At 43.3% G+C, this 21,970-nt stretch overlaps 1 protein-coding gene across 4 annotated transcripts in view; it reads right to left on the minus strand.

Annotated features, from left to right (window-relative positions):
* Positions 1-21,970, minus strand: part of B9D2 (B9 domain containing 2) — an 89,232-nt gene that overhangs the window by 51,187 nt on the left and 16,075 nt on the right. For all 4 annotated transcript variants that reach the window (XM_075836209.1, XM_075836211.1, XM_075836208.1 and 1 more), the window contains 2 exons: positions 12,530-12,664; positions 11,541-11,649 (listed from right to left, as the gene is read on the minus strand). The gene's annotated coding sequence lies outside the window, so the exon portion shown is untranslated. The remainder of the gene's footprint in view (positions 1-11,540; positions 11,650-12,529; positions 12,665-21,970) is intronic.

Consider the following 21,970-nt stretch of genomic DNA (forward strand, 5'->3'; position numbering starts at 1 on the left):
TTTGCAAGCTAAATTTTTCTAAATGCCATCTTTTTATATTCTGATCATCACTCCCATCATGCCTCTAGATAGAGCACAGATTTCACTTAGTTTTTTCTTCCTGGAATTAGCATTGTCACCCCTGCAGAATAATGCTGCCAAGCTTCTAGTAATGGAGGGAGAAAAATGGCACCTGCTCCGACCACAATTATGGCTCATCCATTTGCCTGCCAAGCAAAATAGAATCTCTGTACTATGCCAACACTATGGGTATGTTCACACGACCTATTTACGGACGTAATTCGGGCGTTTTTGCCCCGAATTACGTCTGAAAATAGCGCCTCAATAGCGCTGACATACATCTGCCCATTGAAAGCAATGGGCAGACGTTTGTCTGTTCACACGAGGCGTAATTTACGCGCCGCTGTCAAATGACGGCGCGTAAATAGACGCCCGCGTCAAAGAAGTGACCTGTCACTTCTTTGGCCGTAATTGGAGCCGTTATTCATTGACTCCAATGAATAGCAGCGCTAATTACGGCCGTAAGGGACGCAGCGTTCAAGCACCTGCACATGCCGGTACGGCTGAAATTACGGGGATGTTTTCAGGCTGAAACATCCCCGTAATTTCAGCCGTAACGGACGCCCTCGTGTGAACATACCCTAAGTGTTATGCCTGGTGCAGGGCCTGGGGGGCAGGGCATGACACAGAGGTTCCCTCTTTAACCAGTTACAACTGCCGGCTGTACATAAACACCCGGTGATTGGGGTCCTTAAAACCCGCGCAATAGAATAGTTACGGTGTGGGATTTAGCTTGCTGCCCGAACGATCGGGTAGCTGAATGTCGTTTCCCTGGCAGTCAGTGACTGTCGGGGACCCTGAAGAGAAGATAGAAGCAGCTTTCTCAATGAGCGCTGTCTATAGCAGTGGGGCTGCTGTGCTTCCCCCGTTACAGTGGAAAAATAAGGTGTAAAAGAAGAAAAAATAGTCCCCCAAAGGCCTTTTCTGACCTTTGAGGAACAGACCATAATAATAAAAAAGTAAAAGTAAAATAAAGTTCAAAAAACGTTAATAGTAATTACACATAAAATAGCCGCCCAAAAAAACCATCCCCGCCAATCATTGTCGTAACGCTAGCCCTGACCCAATTACCATAAAATAGACATGTAATATATCAAAATTGATGGTAGACAACGACGATCACAAATAAAAGGTCTATTTCAGGGTAAAATATATATTATTCCCAGATATAATTAGCTGAAATGTAAAAAATAATATTTTTTTACTATTATTATCAAACTTTAATCCTAGAATTTCTAAAATAGCATAAAGGATGTGTATAAAAATTATAAAAAAGGAAACCTGCATTGTCTACAAAAAAAAATAAATCGCAAAAATCACATCGCTAGCCCAACAGATAAAAAAGTTATAGCCGTTTAACTAATGCGTGCTAAACGGTGCCTGTTCCTGAAGGCTGAAAATAGCCCGGACCTGAACTGGTTAAATCCATGTGTCATGCACCACCCCCTTCCAGGCCCAGCACTAAGTATAACATAGTGTATCAGTTTGGCATGCAGTGTTCCTCTCTCTACTATAATACTGCCCCCTATGGACAAGAATATGGGAGAAGTTTCACATTTAAATAGCGTTGCTCTTGAAACTTTATGCATTGGTATTCACATTGGGGCTTTCCAACTATTGTGCTGGTTGTTGACTGCTGGGGTGAGTAGTTCCTACACGTTTTCTATGCGCGCTCTATGCTGATCACTCTATGCTGATTTATCCACGACAAAAAAGCAGCGATTACGCAAATACAATTGACAAGCTGCAGATTTTCGTTGCGAGTATTTACGCTACGTGTGAACTTACCCTTATTCCTATATTGCAGGATAGAAATACTTCCAGTCTGTAGGGGTTTTTCTCCCCTTCCCTTCATTTTGCTGCGGATAATTCCTGTACAAGTGGAAAGATTGTTGAGATAACATTCCAGGTCTTCACCTCCGGGCTGAACCTGCTAATGACTGCGCTGCGCCTCTCCCCAGTATAATTAATGTCACAGGAGGTGAAGGCAGCGAGAACACAGATCATCTCATAATGCTTCCACACAGGAGCCTGCAATATTCAGGATATATAGATATAATACTATTCAGCTGATCTGTATGGAACTGGGTTATCTGTTGTTTCTACAGAGTGCTGCTCCGGGTTGCCAGCCTCTTTTTTTTTTTTTTTTAGGACAATGTATCCAAAAAATTAGGGACAGCCAACATGTTTTTATGGAAAATATAAGTAATATATGTCTATAGTTGAGAATAGTTATATGACCATATTAGCAGCATGTACTGCGACCTCTAACATTTTAACATTTACCATCTCAATAATCTGTACAAACTTCTCCAAATTCCCCAAAAAAATTCACGGATCATTAATTTGTTTTACAGACTTTCTAGAATCTAATATTAGATTCTATGAACTACAAGGCATTGTGTCCGATTCTACCACTAGATAGTAAGCGTAAGCCTATTAGACAAGCATCTATTATTTAATTACGTATATCTGTTTTTGGGAAAGTTGGCCAATAAGGCCATCATAACAACTCTTATTAGGCTGGGTTCACACGACCACATTAACGTCCGTAATGGACGGACGTATTTCGGCCGGAAGTCCCGGACCGAACTCAGTGCAGGGAGCCGGGCTCCTAACATCATAGTTATGTACAACGCTGGGAGTCCCTGCCTCTCTGCAGGACAACTGTCCCGTACTGTAATCATGTTTTCAGTACGGGACAGTAGTTCCACGGAGAGGCAGGGACTCCTAGCGTCGTACATAACTATGATGCTAGGAGCCCGTCTCCCTGCACTGAGTTCGGTCTGGGACTTCCGGCCGAAATACGTCCGTCCATTACGGACGTTAATGTGGTCGTGTGAACCCAGCCTAAGAGTTGTCATCCTGCTTCCTCAGACTCCTGAATGTGCCTAATTACATGAACATTCCTCTCAGCATACGTAGGTAGACATGCCACTCAGAATCCTGGGAAAGATAAGTGACAACCTATGTGTCAGCTATAATGACATCTGTATTGGTTGTCACTCAGCTTTACAAAATACTGATATTGCATATGTCAGCATAAAAAGCCCTTTGTTTAGGTGAAGAAGGACCAGAATAAACTCGCCAGGTAAGAAAAATCAAAGCCTAAGGAACGTCAACCTCAGGAATGGAGTTCATGCGTTTAAAAAAAGGTCTTAGAAAATGGAGCAAAATAGTACGAAGTATGCATAAAATATCTGGACCTGTAAGGCTTCGTTCACATCTGCGTCGGGACTCCGTTCATGGGTTCCGTCTGAGTTTTCCGTCAGGGGATCCCTTGAACGGAATCCAAACTGAAACGCACGGAAACCATAGGTTTCCGTTTGCATCACCATTGATTTAAAGGGTGACAGATCCGACGCAAATGGTTTCCGTTTGTCACCGTTGTGTAAGGGTTCCGTCATTTTGACGGATTCAATACCGTAGTCGACTGCGCTATTCATACCAACTATCAGGGTTCCCGAGCCTATTGACCACACAGGTTCCTGCACCTGACCACTCTCTGGAGCCCTTTGGCCCTGTGGATGGTTCCCAACCCATAGAGCACATTCCTATGTTAGAACCGCAGAACATTTTTGCCTCTTCCAGGCAAGAAAATACTAGACCAGCCACGCTGGCGGACATTCATTTGTTGTTAGGTAATACTCTGTCCAGAGCTGATAGGGCGGAATATGCCAGAACTATCATTGCTGAATGCAAACAAGAAATCGCCAAATTTCAATCAGACCTTTCTGCCTTGTTGTCTCGTGTAGACGTTGTGGAACAAGCAATGAGGGCAACTTCCCAAACTACTACAGCTCTACAGGACACTGTTCAAACTCACGCAATGCATATTGTGGCCTTACAATCCCAATTTGACGATTTGGAAAACCACAACAGACGTAACAATCTTCGCATCAGGGGCCTTCCAGAAACAGTGGCCACTCAAGATCTTGCTCCAACGTTAATTTGTATCTTTATTGGCATTTTAAATTCTCGGCCTACCTCTAAAATTGAACTTGATAGGGCACACAGGGCCCTCCGTCCTCGAGACCCTGACCCCAACAAACCAAGAGACATCATATGTCGAGTACATTACTACAAGATAAAAGAGGAGATTCTCCTAAAAGCCAGCGACCATCCTGCAGTGGTCTTTGAGGGTCACACAATCCAGATTCTTCCGGATCTCTCCAGGGCGCACATTAATGATGAGAGCAGCTCTCCGCCTTCTCACTACTATGCTCAAGGACAGAAACATCACGTTTCGCTGGGGCTTTCCCTTCACACTTACGGTGCGACTTGATGGAGGCTTTTCCACTCTTCGTGTTCCAGGAGACTTACCCTCCTTTTTGGATTGCCTAGGATTTCCTATTATCCAGTTGCCTCACTGGACATCATTCTTCACCTTGAACAGAGAGCCTGCCCAATTCTACAGAGACCGGCCTCAAATCCCTTCATCCTCCTCTGGTTTACCTCAGCGACAGTCCAGACGACGACATTCCCAAGGCTTTCTTTCTCGTAGCCCGAGGTCACCACCTCCGAAGAGCTCTCCGTAACCTGTTTTGTTTTTCTCCACTTGAAATAGCTGATTTGAATTATTATCTTACACTTGCTAATACTTCTTATTATTCAGTTCAGGGCTCTTTGGGGTGGTATCTCCCCTGTAGTGACCCTACGATCGTGCTTGACCGGGACTTATATGCGTAATTATTAAGTCCCCACATACTTTAGTAGACTGTGTTGTTCTTACTCTTTCAATAGGTAATCACTGTATATAGGAGCCGAGTAACGCTCCATGTACTTCTGCCATTTCCCCCACGTAGGTAGACAGTTGGCAATTTGGGGCATTCCCCCAACTCGGCTGAATATGTTTTTGTGTACTCGGTACTCAATAGTAGGATTCCAACTGTCTTTTTTGTTGTTCTTCTTTAATGTTCCTTTGTTGCATTTCCCTCACAGCGTTTCCGAATTACCTATTGTATGGCAGTTGGCGGTTTAACAGACAGGACCTCATGGGGCCTTGATCTTATGGCGACATTCAAGTTGGCCTCCTTCACCATGAAGGGGCTGAACACACGGGAGAAGAGATCCCATGTACTCCGAATGCTACACAAATACAAGGTACTTATAGCCTGTTTGCAGGAAACATACTTTAGCGACAAACACCTTCCGTCACTTAAAAATAGATACTACACTCATTGGCACTCACTCATCCATCTTGCAAAGATTATATATTCTATTCGGCCCCTCATGATTCTTACAGTCGCATCGACTACATCCCAGTACAGCATGAAGCGCTCACGTGGTCACCTGCCAACGATATTGGTAACATTTTGTGGTTTGATCATGCTCCAATATTCAGCTCCTTCACTATTCCTTCCCTGTCCAGGCCGGTGTGGTCATGGAGATTGAACGAATTTCTGTTGCTGGATAATGTTGGTCAAAGAATGTGGACGATTCGATTGGACACTTTATTGGAGATCATAGTGAAGACGCCACCTTGTCCCCCATAAAGTTTAAAACATTAAAATGTGTGCTCCGAGGTACCCTTATCAAGCATGGTTCTGGCATAAAGCGAGAACGGGCCCATGCACTTTCACCAGTTCTACGTAAAATAGAATCTTTAGAATTGGCTCACAAATGTGCACTTTCTCCATCAACACTACGAGAACTTTTGGTTGCCAGGCAAGATGTTCGACAATTGCTGGAGCAGGCTCATAAACGTCACTTACAAGTGTGTTGCAGTAAATTTTATGAATATGGAAACAAAAGTGGATGAATGTTGGCCAATGCCCTTAGAGCCCAGAAATCACAGAACCATATCCCACTTATTAAAACCCACACGAATCAGACCCTACATACAACTCAAGATGTTACCGAAGGACTTCATTCTTACTACTCCAGATTATACAATCTGGATGGCCCACATTCTACCATGCATTCCAGCACTCTTGCACATGCCTCTCCTGCCTCTTCCTCTCAATCCCCAGTATTGGTAGCCCATTTGGATGACCCCTTCTTAGAGGAGGAGCTCCAATTAGCAATCCGCTCCCTGCCTGGGTATAAAAGCCCGGGCCCAAGCAGCTTCACAGCTAAATTCTACAAAATGTTCTCAACCCAACTCTCCCCTTTACTTCTTCAGGCTTTCAATGATGTCTCTGACAATTCTCCCTTCCCTTCACAAACAATGATGGCTCATGTCGCGGTTCTTACCAAACCGGGTAAGGATCCTCATCTATGCCCAATTTACCAAACTATTTCTCTGCTGAACGTGGATCTGAAGTTGTATACGAAAGTGTTAGACTACAGGCTCCAGCCCATAATTTCAGACCACATTCACCTTGATCAGGTGGGATTCGTCCCCAGGGAGGGAAGCCCGTGACAATACCCTGAAAACTCTGCACATCGTTCAGTACGCCCAATCCAAAGGTGTTCCTCTCATGGTTCTCTCTCTTGATGCCGAGAAGGCCTTCGATTGCGTTTCCTGGTCTGCAATGTACTATTCCCTAAGGAAGTTAGGGATTGGGGAGTCCTTCAGAACTAAAATCATGGCCTTGTATTGCGCTCCTTCAGCTAAATTGACAATAAATGGGACTCTTTCTGCCCATTTATCGATCACCAATGGTACAAGACAGGGTTGCCCCCTATCGACCCCTTTTGTACATAATAGTAACGGAACATCTTTTGACCTCTATTCGTAGTAACCTGGATATTAGGGGCTTCTCCATTGGGCGTGCTGAATATAAATGTACAGCGTTTGCAGATGATCTATTACTCTACATTACCCAACCTCACACATCCTTGCCATCACTATTTGCGGAACTTGACCATTTTGGTTCGTGGTCAAACTTTAAAGTTAATGCGGTCAGAGGCACTTAATGTTTCGCTTCCCAAGGAACAACAAACCCTACCCCAGGAAAATTATCCTTTTGCCTGTCCATCCACAGGTATTCGTTATTTGGGACTGAGAATACATAGTGATTTAAGTAATTTGCTTGAGCTTAATTCCACCCGCTTCTACTACAGATCCGCGAGGGCTTAGAGTCCTGGACTGTGGGTGATTTCTCCTCGTTTGGTTGCATTAACATTCTAAAAATGAATGTACTTCCTAGATTGCTGTACCTTTTCCAGACCATACCAATCCGTATCCCTGCCCCATTTTGGCTATCCCTGAAGCCGTCTCTTCCGAGACTTTGTGTGGTCTGGTAAACACTCACGTCTGCGATGGGATGATCTCACTAGGTCCAAATCTAAGGCGGTCTAGGCCTTCCCGACTGTAAAAAATATTATCCAGCTTCTGTCCACTCCCGTGTATTAAATTTCTTCCATTGACACAAACGCAAACTTTGGGTACAGATTGCACAAACAATATGCCCCAAGGCTCTGTCCACACTCCCATGGTCCAGAAAATTGGCTGACCTCTCCTTGCAATCCTTGTGGTTTAGTTCATACCACACTCTCCTAACTTTGAAATATGCAAACCGGACAGATACTTTACTAGATCTGAACGTCCCTATGCTCCCGGTGACTGACAATCCTGATTTCCCTCCAGGACTCTCCTCCAATCGTTTTCTGGGGAGGACAAAATTTGCCCCTTTAGCATTTCCCACAAGTTTTATCGGGTAATACCTTAGCCCCCCTACGGTCTTTGATCCCGGAGGAAGGAGGCTTACCAAGACCACCATATGACTATGCTCAGTTTACGCATTTTTACAACTCGGTTAAACCACACACATAGAGATCTCTCAGAAATCGAGCAGCTCTGTCTGGCGTCGTCCCCGCCCTCCCACACAGTGTCCATGCTTTATACTCTCCTACTGGAGAACTCCACGTATACGTTACCTCCGTATTGTAAGGCTTGGGAGAACGAATTGGATAAATCTTTTGATGAGGACCAATGGCTGCAGTGCTTTCGATTTGCTCACAAAGGCCTTATAGCCATTAAAACAAAGGAAACCTCATTCAAAATTATCTCACCGCGGTACAGGGTTCCGGCTTTGATGCATCGCTGTTATCCCAATGTCCCTGACGGCTGCTGGAGGTGCGAAATGGGAGAGGGGACGATGGCACATGTGGTGGGATTGCCCCCAATAAAAAACTTCTGGTCTAGGGCCCTTTTGTTACCCACCAAAATAACTGGTATCTCTATACCAAATACGCAAGAGGCCTTCCTTCTTTTTATGATACATACAGGTTTCTCTAAATACAAAAGGTCCTTGGCAGGTTTCCTCCTCCAAGCGTTAAATTTTTTTATCCCAAGACGATGGAAGGGCCTGGAACCTCCTACAATAGAGGAGTGGTACACAGAGGTTTTACAACTTTAAAGAATGGAAGACGTTATAGCACACACTTCTGACCTAAGGGAAAAGTTTGTTCATACTTGGGACGCTTGGGTTGAGTTCCAACACAATCTTTTAGTGACTTGACACTTCCTGTTTGATTTGGATGGGGTCTTCTAGCAAGGTCGTCCATAACCACGATCTCTTCTCCGGGAATCTCCTCCTTTCTCGATTGCCCCATGATATGAAGGTCCATCTTTCACTGCCACCTGTTCGGTATGTACCTTTAGACTCTGATTGAATAGTCTTTCAGAAATATAGTGCAATGCAATGCTGTGTACCCTTTCTTCCTTCCCTCTCACTTTTCCTTACCCCCTCCCATACCGTGCTAAGTGTTTGAAGATCTACTATACTGCTGTTATATATAATGTTGTGTCAGGTGATTCTCGCCTGATTGTCTGTTATATCCTTATTTTGATAAAATCAATAAAACCTTAAATTTGAAAAAAAAAATCCATATAACTTTGGGTATGTTCACAACATGGTGCATTTCTCTGCTGTAGGTTTTTATAGATTGGTAACGTGTTTCTTTCCCAGAAACAGATCTAGGAACATTTCGTAGAACTGCTTCTTATTAAAGCGCGTCTATTGACATATACAGCATCAAGGACGGATCAAGGTCTGTGAATACCTCTGGGCAAAACATTGTGTACGGACCCCCTCCTTGCTTTGGAAGGGAGGGAGACTATCTCAGGAAAATCAGGCTACAGGTGGAAGATGAACATTATACAGCCAGAATAAATTACAGACAGTAGCACCGTCACAAAAGTGTCTTTCTAATAGCTACCATTGAGTGCACAAATAGTGCCATACAGTCCCCAAACAATGCCACCATACACTGTGTAAGTAACAGGGCTAGATAACAGTGCTCAGGTCCAAGCCAAGTTAAGAGACTGGTAGTTAAACCCTGCTATGAAACATCCTGAAGATGGCGGTGGTAGCCACGTGGCATTTCCTAATTTTGTCCCCCCTATAAGCCGGCCATGTAGAGAAGAAAATGTAAAGATTCCTGCCTATGTTATGTGCAGTTTGTAGGTCAAGGCTCAAGAAATAAATCAGTGACAATGATGAAGTGGTATGGAGGCCTGCCTATATATCCCTACTTTTGAGCCTGAACTGCCTATATACCCCTACAATTAGCCTGAACTGCCTATATACCCCTACAATTAGCCTGAACTGCCTATATACCCCTACCATTGATCCTGAACAGCCCATATACCCCTACCATTGAGCGTGAAGTGCCCATGTACCCCTATCATTGAGCCTAAACCGCCCATATACCCCTACCATTGAGCCTGAACTACCCATATACCCTTACCATTGAGCCTGAACTACCCATATACCCTTACCATTGAGCCTGAACTACCCATATACCCTTACTATTGAGTCAGAATTGCCCATATACTCCTACCATTGAGCCTGAACTGCCCATATACCCCTACCACTGAGCCTGAACTGCCCATATACCCCTACCATTGAGCCTGAACTACACATATATCCATACCATTGAGCCTGAACTGCCCATTTACCCCTACCATTGAGCATGAACTGCCTATATACCCCTATCATTGAGCCTGAAACACCCATATACCCCTACCATTGAGCCTGAACTCCCCATATACCCCTACAATTGAGCCTAATCTACCCATATACCACTACTATCAAACCTGCCCCAAAACATATAACTCCAGAAGAATTTTGTCTATTTTTCAGTAAAATAATTGAACTATTGGATTCAATGGTGACCCTGGTATAATAGGATCACCACACCACTACCAGCTAATGTGAACTCAACCTTGGGGGTTATTCCTCTTTAATTGCTTTAACAATGCCAGTCAGGTGAAGGGTTAAATGGAATTTATTTGTGATCCTCCTATGTTTTATTAAACTAGACTTATTTATATCATTTTAATCAAAGCGACTGTTGAAGCCTGTCATTGTCTTCCCATGTGTAAGAATGTAGAGGCACGTACAATAGATATACAGAATCTATATCTTGAATGAATGCACTCAGCGTATATAAATAGATCATTGATCGGCTGCAGTGACACCATCCAGATTCAGGTTTAGATCCCCTCGGAGAAGTGGAAGACATTGTTTGTACTGTGCCCCTGTTATATTAGCTGGAACGAACTGCATTATTATCAGGAGGAATACTCATTTTATACAGCGTGTACAGAGTACAGAACTAACACAGAAAGTTAATTAATGACAATGTCAAACTAAAATCACTCGACTTTCTCATCCTCCCGGGAATCTGGAAGCGACCGAGACCCCAGAACGCCAGAACCAGCAGCCGGGAAAAAGAATAAGAGCCTGGAGATGAGAACAAAGGGAGAGAAGACATAAAGAGAATGAAAGATAGAAGAGAATGAAAGAAAGAATCTAAATGAAAAGCAGAACAGGATTTGATTGAAGGCAGAAAGTCGGATCCTAAAAATAATAAGGAAATACAGGAATTGGGGCAAGACCTTAGAGAATAGTTAACAAAAAATGGCCTAAAGGTAAAAACAACCAGTGGCATATGAGCCATTGTGGTACCTATGTCCCAGAACGTCCTGCAGTGCTAAAAGCTAGTAGTACATGCTGAGAGTGGTAGTAGTAGTTTAGATAACTTGTCATGGTTAAAGAAAAGTTACACCTAATATAAAAGAAATCAACATACATATTAATCCTTGAGTAGTCCTCAAGGTCTTCCGAAATCTGTTCCGCTTTCTCTTAGTAATAGTTGTTCGACAGAAAGCTGGATGACAACCAGCATATCCACTATTATTAGGAAATGGCCTAATTGTGCATTTATACCTCCACCACTCTTGCTTGAGTAGCAACCCATTTGAGGGTTGTGCGCTTGGATAGCTCCATACCCCCATTGCTGGGTGGCGAAGAGTGCCAAGCTCAATTTAACATTAATTTGTGCCAAGAAAGACCGTTGAGGGTCTAGAAAGGCTCTATCACATCGTAGGTATCGGGTAAGCTTTAGAAGACAAACTTTGTATCTGGCTAGAAGTTCTTGAATGACAAGATGCAATAGATCTTTCAGAAGCATATTCCAATGCAGTATCCCGAAACAGGACCGTTGACCAGGTTTAGGCAAATTTGTGATATACACTTTCCAGCATAATGGACTATTTGACAGCTGAAGACGCACAGGTTACTTACCCGTTCTACTTAACATTGGCCACCAACATTTTACTCTCATGGTCACCACGTACCATAAAGCAGTAGTTCCTAAGAAACGTGGACCATGTAACCTTTAGAAGTTTTAATCCTACAATGGAAGGAAAGAAGGAAATTGAGAATCGGTCTGACTTAGTGCGAAAGGAAGGGGAAACAATGACAACGAGGAGAGAAGTATGAAGAATAAAGATACAGACACACAGAGATGCCAGCAAGGCTCCAGTCAGAAATATATAGCAGAAAATAAGAAACTAGCTGGAGATAAAGGATCCAATTAGTGAGAGAGAGGAAGCTTCTCTATCTCCCACATAGAGGAACGTACGCTGAATACTGTCCCTCTCTAATACTCTCCTCGTCCTCCTTCATCTCTTTATACAATTATTGTTTAATAATTCACCCCCCAACATTACCCTCGCCTTGCATATCTATCAATTTTACCATTTTTATTTAGTCTCCGCAGCTCTAGTTTGTCTGGGGTCAGTCTTGTTTCCCAAATTCTTCATGCTGACCTTCCCTAGGGTCATCAATAGACAGGCATACCCGATCATCATCATACTTATAGCCATGCTTGCCAGGACATTTTTCACCTCTAATCCTCTCCCTGACCTTGTCTAAATCTTTTTATTTAAAAAAAATATTGCCACCCAGTCTCCACCCATTCTATAGAAAAATATACTGACCCCTAAGTTACTTTCATCTCTACCTAGTGTCCATCGTCACTCCAGCAGTCAAGGGGTGGAAGTGCTTGTAGCTCTCAATCGTATGTGTCCATAAGCACTCAATCAGATTGCTGGGTGACAATGTTGGTTTCAAAGATCTAAGCACATCCACGTTGTCACCTCTTACCCCCCCCCCCGATCTGTTGCTAGGCAACAGTCTGAAAATGTTTATGTTTGTTTTGCAATTTTGATGATAAAAAAAAACATTTTTGAGATTCTAAAAGACAGAATAATTATAATAAAGAAACTTACGTTTTTACCAGTCGTTCCCTTTAATAATAAGTAGAGGTCCTGCCATTCAACCATCAGCTGGTCATATTGTGAGACCACCATAATCACTCAGCTGATTGCAGCAGCATCCTGGACCATTTTATGTTCATGTTCCTCCTGGGAAAAAAGAGAATAATAGCCTGCCTGTAAAAAAATCAATCGAGTTCTGTATTCTTTACTATGGATACATTTCAGGGTCAAGTCATTCAGGAGGAGAATGAAGCAATTAGTTAAGTGTTTCAAAAAGGGCATTTGAGATGGGATTGTCCACCTCTTTAGTCGATTCCATCCAGACCTCCGTTCCTCTCTCACCTCCCATACATGTTCATTACGTTTGTCATATCTATGCCCTTCCCGATATTTTCCCAATTTATAATTGTCACTTTACATCTCCTCTCTATTTGTAGTCTTCAGGGACCCTGATTGGGACTAGAATCTGGATCATGACCATTTTTTTTTTCTTACTTGCTCTTAATGTCAGGGCTTCCCAACCTTTCTCTACTGGGGCCTCCCCAGCCTGAACAAGGTGATGCCTGGGCCCCACCACCAGTGGTTGATGTCCATGCCAAAATGAAAAACGTTGCTCGTCACCTTTATTTGCCTCCTAAACCCATATATCATTAAAGTAGAAGTCAAAGATGTGGCTAAACTAGAGATTACTACAGACAAAAAAAGGCATGTGCAGCTTATGAAAACTTTAGTAAAAACTGCCTCACCAACAACTAGGGGCCGCCTCATTGATGATGCCCGCCTCACAGTTTGAGAAGCATTGCCCTATCTTGATATCATCCCTGTACAAAAATACTGTTTACATGGAAATGTTTTTCAAGAATCCGTCTTGTTGCTTATTTTCCCCATCTGCTTTTCTTCTCTATAGTCATCCTGGCTCTTCTTGCCTCTCTCTCCTTCACTTTTATTTCCTCTATCGTCTACCTATTCTGTGTCTTGCCTTTTTACACCGGCCGATTATCGAGTATTCATGTGAACACTCATTCCCGATCATTGCCCTGTGTAAACAAGGCAACGATCAACCGATGAACAAACAAACGCTCGATCATAAGCTGATCGCAACATTTATGCAGAAGAAAATATTATTGTTGCCGGCAGCACATCTCCCTGTGTAAACAAAGATATGTGCTGCCGATATGATAGAAATGTATGAGGACGAGCGATCGTAGTAACGATCGCTCGACCCCAAACATAGCTCGTTGTGAAAGGAGCAAACGACCGCCGATCAACGAACTGTCTCATTGATCGGCGCTCGTTTACACGGCCCATGTCGGGCTGTGTAAGGGGACCCCTAATCTTCCAACCTTTCACTCTTAGATGGTCGTATATTCTCCATGGACACATCAATACCACCACCGCCACCTCTCGTACCCTCTCCTCTACCCTGCACAATGTCATATGTGTGCGTATGCACCCCCTCTTCGTCCCTTGTTAGGTTCCTAATTTTTCCTTTATCCTTTTCTTCATGCGTTATGGCTTCTCTCCCTTCTTCTTGATTTCCTTTCTCTCCAATCTCATTCTTTTCCACCCACTAATACTCTCGTTTTCTAGACTGTTAATTCTCATCCTCATTATATCTTTTTTACCCCTCACCACCCCCCCCCCCCTTGCTCTGTCCCGTCCTCTCTCGCTCTCTGACTGATATATTGTTCCATTAAAGCTTTCACAGGCTTTTAAGAAAATAAAAATCAGCAGAGAGAGACGAGGGTTGAATAAAAGAACATGAAAAGATGTTGGATAGCAAAGGAGGCTGAGGACGAAGGGTAGAACAGCCAAGTGTCACATAGCAGGAAATATATATATATCCCTTACCAGCAAGATTAGTCATCACTTACTGGAATAAATCATTCTCAAGTCCAAAACCTCTAAGAGGAAATGTCCTTTAGGACTTTTCCAGATAAACCTCTAGGAACCATGCCTTCCACTAGACTTGCTGCGCAGGGAGAAGTAAATGAAGATGTTGTAACACTTTTAATGAAGTGTTCTTAATTAGCATGTAATTGACACTTATTTCATTAGCAGGTTTCTTCCAGAGTAGTACGAGGTCATATCACGGAATAGCAGAGGATAGCGGTGAAATGTTATCAGTACAGGAATATCAAGATGTTAGGCTAGCATTGTGTGTGTTGGGTAACTGGCATAGCTGAAGGGGTGGCACACACTAAAGACACAACTGACCCCATTTGTTTGGGGGGCACATAAGTTCCACCATCATATTGGGCAACAGGGAGGCATAATGACATAGCTTGCTAATGTTCATTACACCAAAGTGAAAAATTCTGGATTTTTAAGGGGGAGTTTCTAAATGCATTGGTGTCCAGAGATGCCAAAATTACCCTCCCTCTACCCCAATTATACTAATCTTGCCAACTTTCTACATGTAGTACATCAGACATTTTTATATAGGGCAGTTTAGGGGTTAGTAATAGTATTCCAGTAATATCCCTCGGAGGTTAATGGCGGCTTAGAAGTTAATACCTGGTGATCTAGGGCGGTGAAGGGGTTAATATTAATACCCATATTGGTCTTGGGTGGTTATGAATTAATATCTAATATCCCTTGAGATATAGGTTGGTTTAGTGGTTAAAACAATATGATATAAATATAATAATATAATTTTATAGGTATTATATATTCTCACATGTGAGTCATATTGAGATCCTATCATTTAATTTTATTTTATCAAATTAAATTTGAATGTTCTCTCTTAAACTGCTCAGAGAGGGGTGCCTGGGTGCGGCGGTCCTCCTCTTTCCTAAGCCTAGGGCCACACACAAACATTGAGAGTCTCAACTGCAAAATTGTAGCTTGCTATTTCACGTGATTCTTATTTATTTTCCAAATTAAATAATCACCTGCACCAAATGGCTTCACAGTCGCGTATGACGACATCATCATTTGAAGTCAGATGTCGTCATCGCTGTAACATCTGACCGGGGGCCAAAATGGCTGTATCCCTATCCAACAATCATGTGGCATCTGTCTAGTTTGCTCCACAGAATATAACTTGACAACTGTGCAGTGATACGGTTACCATAATAAATTCTGTTGTGTAGACCTAACCTAAGATGAAGACGTTTAGTGAAGGAAAAGTAGAACAAGATACTTCTCAACAGAGTTATGTAGGGTCAGTAAAGTATAAGGCCTTATTCACATGAACGGGTATCAAATCGGCTGTGAAAAATGTCAGTTTTTCACGGCCGATTTGAAGCCGTGCGGGACCTCAGTTTACAGATCCTTCATAGACTTGAGTCTATTGAGTGATCCGCGAAAAAGGGCAAAAATAGGACAAGTCCTATTTTTTACGGGCCATTCACACGGTCCGTTAAAAACATGGCCGTCTGAATAGCCCCATAGAAGTGCATTGATTGTAATGCAGCCATCTGACAGCCATTAAAAAACGGCCGTCACACAACAGCCCTAAATACAATGTAAGTGAGTATAATAAGGGTATGTGTACACGACCTCTTTTCAGACGTAATGGAGGCGTTTTACGCCTCGAATTACGCCTGAAAAGACGGCTCCAATACGTCGGCAAACATCTGGCCATTGCTTGCAATGGGTCTTACGATGTTCTGTACAGACGAGCTGTCATTTTACGCGTCGCTGTCAAAAGACGGCGTGTAAAATTACGTCCGCGGCAAAGAAGTGCAGGACACTTCTTGGGTCGTAATTGGAGCCGTTTTTCATTGACTCCAATGAAGAACAGCTCCAATTACGTTCGTAAAAGACGCGGCGAAAAACGCGAGTACATGCAAAAACGTCTGAAATTCAGGAGATGTTTTCTCCTGAAAACAGCTCTGTAATTTCAGACGTATTTAGCGTTGTCGTGTGAACATACCCTAAAGATGGAGCATAAGACGTCTCCATGTCCTTAGGGGTTGTCCGAGCACGGGATGTTTTTTCATACTGATGACCTATCCACAGGATTTGCCATCAGTATATAATTGGTGGGGGTCTGACAGGTTGTTATGCAGGATTCAGTGCCGGAAGTAGATGACTCCGTACACTGCATAGCGGCCGTGCTGCAGAACTGCAACTCTGCTCCTATTCACTTGAATACAGTACTGCAGCTCGGCCGATATACTGTGACCAGAGCTATCTGCTTCCGGCATGGACATCCGGTGCCTGGAGGAAGCCGAAGCAGCTGATAAGTGTGGGGTCTGGGTGTCAAACCCCCACGATCAAATAATGATGACCAATCTTGTAGATTGGTCATCAGTATGAAAAAACGTCCCATGCGTGCCCGTTTTAATGGCATTCAAGTGGCACCTGATAGTCTTCACAGACCCATTCACTTTAGCGGGTGAATCGGGTCCGTGAAAACTGACCCGATTCTCTGATCCGTGGAAAGATAGGATCACTTGACAGGACGTATAAAAACTGAAAAATGGAGTAGCTGCCCACGGCAACCAATCAGATACCACCTCTCATTTTTCAGAGGCCATTGGGAAAATGAAAGCAGCAGCCTGATTGGTTGCCATGGGCAACTACTCTACTTTTCTTTTGCACCAGTTTTTATATATCTCTTGGCGCTACTGTTGTATTATATTGTAGCGGTACAATTTTCATATTTTACCTAAATCATGGTTTTTTTCTGAGCCAATTTTCACTCTTTCCAAAAGGATAGAGCGAGATTCCCATTTAATGTTTTGCCTAGGTCCTTTACATATAGCCTAAATTGTTGACTTGCCCATTGACGCACTGGAGTTCTGGAGACATGGTTGTATTTGGGTCAGTACAGGAATAGCAGAGCGTCAGGGAAGGTGTAGTGATAGTGAATTAGAAGGTGTTTTGATAAATGTGCCCGAGCTGTAGAATAAGACTCTCGGGGAAGTGATTCAGTGGGTACATGTAGGTCATCTTCCTCTCCTGTCTGTATATTTAACATCCATTTGATTCCTGCATTTTATATTTAGACCGAATGTTTGGAGCCCAGGAGTCCACAAGTTGCCTCTGACAGATTGTGATGAGCGACACGATGTGTTAGCAGTGGGATTGTAATACATTTTCCAGCCCAGGAGTCAGCTGCGTGCTCCTTTGCATTATTGTTTTCCTGTATGTGTCCTAAAACATGGCCGGTCACAGCAGAGCTCCTATGAACAATGGTCACGCGGCATCCCGAGATGTGTGTTTTGTCAGCCGCTGGCTAGAGTCCAGTCCTTGATGAGAACTGGGAGTTTATCCAGCAGGTGCTGAACACTTACAAATGATTCAGAGCAGCCAGGCAGGGAGTGCGGTGCATAGAGAAGCCAACGAGACGAGAATTTGTGATATAAAGACGGAAAAACGAAGGGTAATGGACCAAAGGAGAAGAGAAAGAGTGCTGGATCGGGGGGAGAGAACCTTCAGCAAGCCAGGTCAACATGTAGCTCTTCACTTATTCTGGATCTACAAGTTTCGGCGTCCTATGCCAGCCAGAAGCTTGTCAATGCCAATCAGTGCCTACTTAACTGTTATATGACTATGCGGCACAGCATGTCCTGTCAGTCAAAGATTGCCAATCCATAGCCCTCATGCCGTTGAAGAACTTAAAGGCCTTGTATGTTGTCAACGTATAGCTGGGAGTGGGGATTCTCTATGCTGCATGAATTTAACTCCTTCGGGACGAAGCCATTTTTTGATTTTTAATTTTCGTTTTTCACTCCCCGCATTCCAAGAGCCATAACTTTTTTATTTTTCGGTCAATAGAGCGGTGTGAGGGCTTATTTTTTCGCGGGAGGGGTTGAAGTTTCTTTTGGTGCTATTTGTAGTTGCACATAATGTACTGGGAAACGGCAAAAAAATTATTTGCAGGCTGAAGTCGGAAAAAACTGACTCGAAATTTTTTGGGGGGTTTACTTTTTACGGCTTTCACCATGCAGTAAAAACGACAACTTATCTTTATTCTGTGGCTCAATACGATTAAGGTAATATCAAATTTATATAGTTTTTTTTATATTTTACTACTTTTATTCATAAAAACTTTTTGTTAAAGGGAATGTGTCGCTAGAAATTTTAGATTCTAATTTATAACATTTCCCTGTGCTGGTCACTACAGGGAGCAATTCCCAAAATTGCGGCATTGGCATGTGGTAAAGCAACCACATTGCTTTATGCTGCAAAATTGGAGAAGACACACTCGCTCTAGTGAGCTCACAGAATCCCCCCTCCCTTATCCTGGCTAGTGCCAGGAGAAAGGAGGGGATTGAATGTTCAAACCTCCTACACTGTGTGCCGCCATTTTTTGAGCGAATACACAGTGTAGTAGGCTTACATACAGTGCTAATCACACAGTAAGGCCTCATGCACACGACCGTATTTTTTCCCCACCCGTAAATACTGGCGTAAATACGGGTCCGGTGTCACACGTATTCGACCCGTTTTGCACCAGTATTTACGGGCCCGTGCCTGTAAATACGGGCCCGGTGTCACCCGTATTTACGGGCACGTTTTTGGCTGCAAAATTACACCGCACTAATCGGCAGCCCTTCTCTCTATCAGTGCAGGATAGAGAGAAGGGACAGCCCTTTCTGTAATAAAAGTTAAAGAAATTCATACTTACCGGCCGTTGTCTTGGTGACGCTTCCCTCTCTTCACATCCAGCCCGACATCCCTGGATGACGCGGCAGTCCATGTGACCGCTGCAGCCTGTGATTGGCTGCAGCGGTCACATGGGCTGAAATGTCATCCAGGGAAGTCGGGCCGGATGTCGAGAGGGACGCGTCACCAAGGCAACGGCCGGGAGACTGGACTGGAGGAAGCAGGAAGTTCTCGGTAAGTATGAACGTCTTTTTTTTTTACAGGTTGCTGTATATTCTGATTGGAATTCACTGTCCAGGGTGCAGAAAGAGTTACTGCCGATCAGTTAACTCTTTTAGCACTCTGGACAGTGACTATTTACCGACATCGCCTAGCAACGCTTCCGTAATGACGGGTGCACACACGTAGCCACCCGTCATTACAGGAGCTCCATAGACTTCTATGGGCTGTCCGTGCCATTATTACGGCCTGAAATAGGACATGTTCTATCTTTTTCAACGGCACGGGCACCTTCCCGTAAGAAAACGGGAAGGTACCCGCGGCCAATAGAAGTCTATGAGCCCGTTATTACGGGTCGTAATTACGACCCGTAATAACGGGTGTTTTTACGGTCGTGTGCATGAGGCCTAAAACACGAACATACACAAACATAACTTACCTGCTCCTGCCGCCGCCGCTCCCTCCGGTCCGTCCGCTCCTAGTTCTTGCTTCTAATCACATGTCCGGGAGCCGCGACCGAAAGTAGTCATCTTACTGTCCGGCCGCGGCTTCCGGTCCACAAGAAAATGGCGCCGGATGTCGCTCGGCCGAAGACCTTCGATTTGGACTGTGTGGGAGCGGCGCATGCGCCGTTCCCACACAGACGCGTACACCTTAGTGAATGGAACGGCTCCCATTCGCATTCTCTATGGGGATGTATGTGCCGTATTCCATCTCTGTATGTGTCGTTAATCGATACATACAGAGATGAAAAAAATAATGGCAGCCCCCATAGAGAAGTAAAAGTTAGAAAAAAAAAAAAGTAAAACACAAACATTAAAGTAAATAAAATTTATTTTAATAAAACACTAAAATCAAATTAACATAAAAAAAATATTTTTCGCGACACCCGTCCTTTAAAAAATAAATAAAAATGTTGCCACATTCTGAGAGCCATAATTTTTTTATTTTCTCACCGATTGAGCGATGTGAGGGCTTATTTTTTGTGGGACGAGCTGTAGGTTTTATCGGTAACATTTTGGTACGTATAACTTTTTGATCACTTTTTATTAAAACATTTTTAGAGTTTAGAGCTAAGTTGACCAAAAAACAGCGATTTTGGTGTTTTACATTTTTATTTTTTACGGCGTTCAACTTGCGCGTTAAATAATGCTATATTGTAATAGTTCAGACTTTTACGGACGCAGCGATACCAATTTTGTTTACTTTTTTTATTTTGTACATTACTTTAGGGGGAAAATGGGAAAAGGTTTTTTATTTAACTTTTAATATTTATTTATTTTTTCTCACTACTAAAAACTTTTTTTCACTTTTTTTACACACTTTATTACCCCCCTAGAGGACTTGAACGAACGTATTGCAGTATATCGTCATTTTTACAGGCTTCTGTTAAGCCGTGCTGTTAAGAGGCAGAGTGAAGGCAGTCCTGGGGGCCTTCATTAGGCCCCTAGGCTGCTATAACAACCGTCGTCACCCCCCAATCTCACTGCGGGGGGCGATGAGCTGTCGTAGGGGCCCGTCCCCTCTTTTCAACGCTTCAGATGCTGCGGTCGCGATTGACAGCAGCATTTGAGGAGTTAAACAGCCAGGAAAAGCGCGATCGCTGCTCCTGGCTGTTAGTTCCGGCTGTCCGCTGTAAAATACAGCCGACGCCCGCAGCATATGGAGCGTGCTCAGCTCGTGAGTGCGCTCCAAACATCACCCGCCGTGTCCGGGTGCGCGAAGGGGTTTACATTAAACAGTATCTACGTGCAATATATATTAAGTGGAACCTCTTCAAAAGACCACCTCTTTGAGAAGACCACCCCTTTATCCATACCAGATTTTCAGTTCCATTATAAACTATGTATACTAGCCTACTTCTTTGAGAACCACCCCACTAGAAAACCATTTTTTTGCAATTTTGGGTGGTCATCTCAAGGAATGGCAGGGTAGGGAAGTGATGGTTTCACTCACTACTTTGAATTATTGATACTCCCAACATTAAGGGAGAATCTAACATTAAAAAAAAAAATCAATATGACATTTCGGACATAGGAAACATTTTGTAGAACATTGTATACGATCATTCATCATGATCGGAGCTGTCAGCAGGATTAAAGGAGTGATTTGTCTTAATCGATCATTGATATAGTAACCTATACATAGTGACAGTTTCTTGATAGACTGTAATATGTCTTTATTACACACCGACTTGTGACTCCCCGTATAGTACTAGGTTATTAGTACAAGAGAGGGTGAAGGTGGGTGACTTTATGGTGTGGAGGGGGTTTGTTACAGGCTTAGCCAAAGATAAATACATAATTTGGATGATTTGACTGATGCTAAGACTGTACTGGTACTATGTGTGAGTGTCCGTCTTTAAATTAATTTTCTTATCTACAAAATCCATTTTCAAATACTAGTCAATTTTGAGTTAATACAGAGAATGGGGACCGCTGTACGGGACCCTCATCTATAAACCACAGTGGACAGCAGAGACAAAGAGCATCGCTCACTCTGGAGGACCCACCATTTTCATGCATTCAATGGACAACCCATTGATTTCAATGGCAACTGTGTAATGCTTTATTCTGCCTGTGGTGGCGCTGCAGGGAAAATAAACACTTGCTGCCAGGTTCCACTACAGATTAGCTGACTGCTAAGGATTCTAGAAGCAGGACACCCTGTGAT

This window comes from Rhinoderma darwinii, chromosome 8, assembly GCF_050947455.1.
Source record: "Rhinoderma darwinii isolate aRhiDar2 chromosome 8, aRhiDar2.hap1, whole genome shotgun sequence".
Classification (NCBI taxonomy): domain Eukaryota; kingdom Metazoa; phylum Chordata; class Amphibia; order Anura; family Rhinodermatidae; genus Rhinoderma; species Rhinoderma darwinii.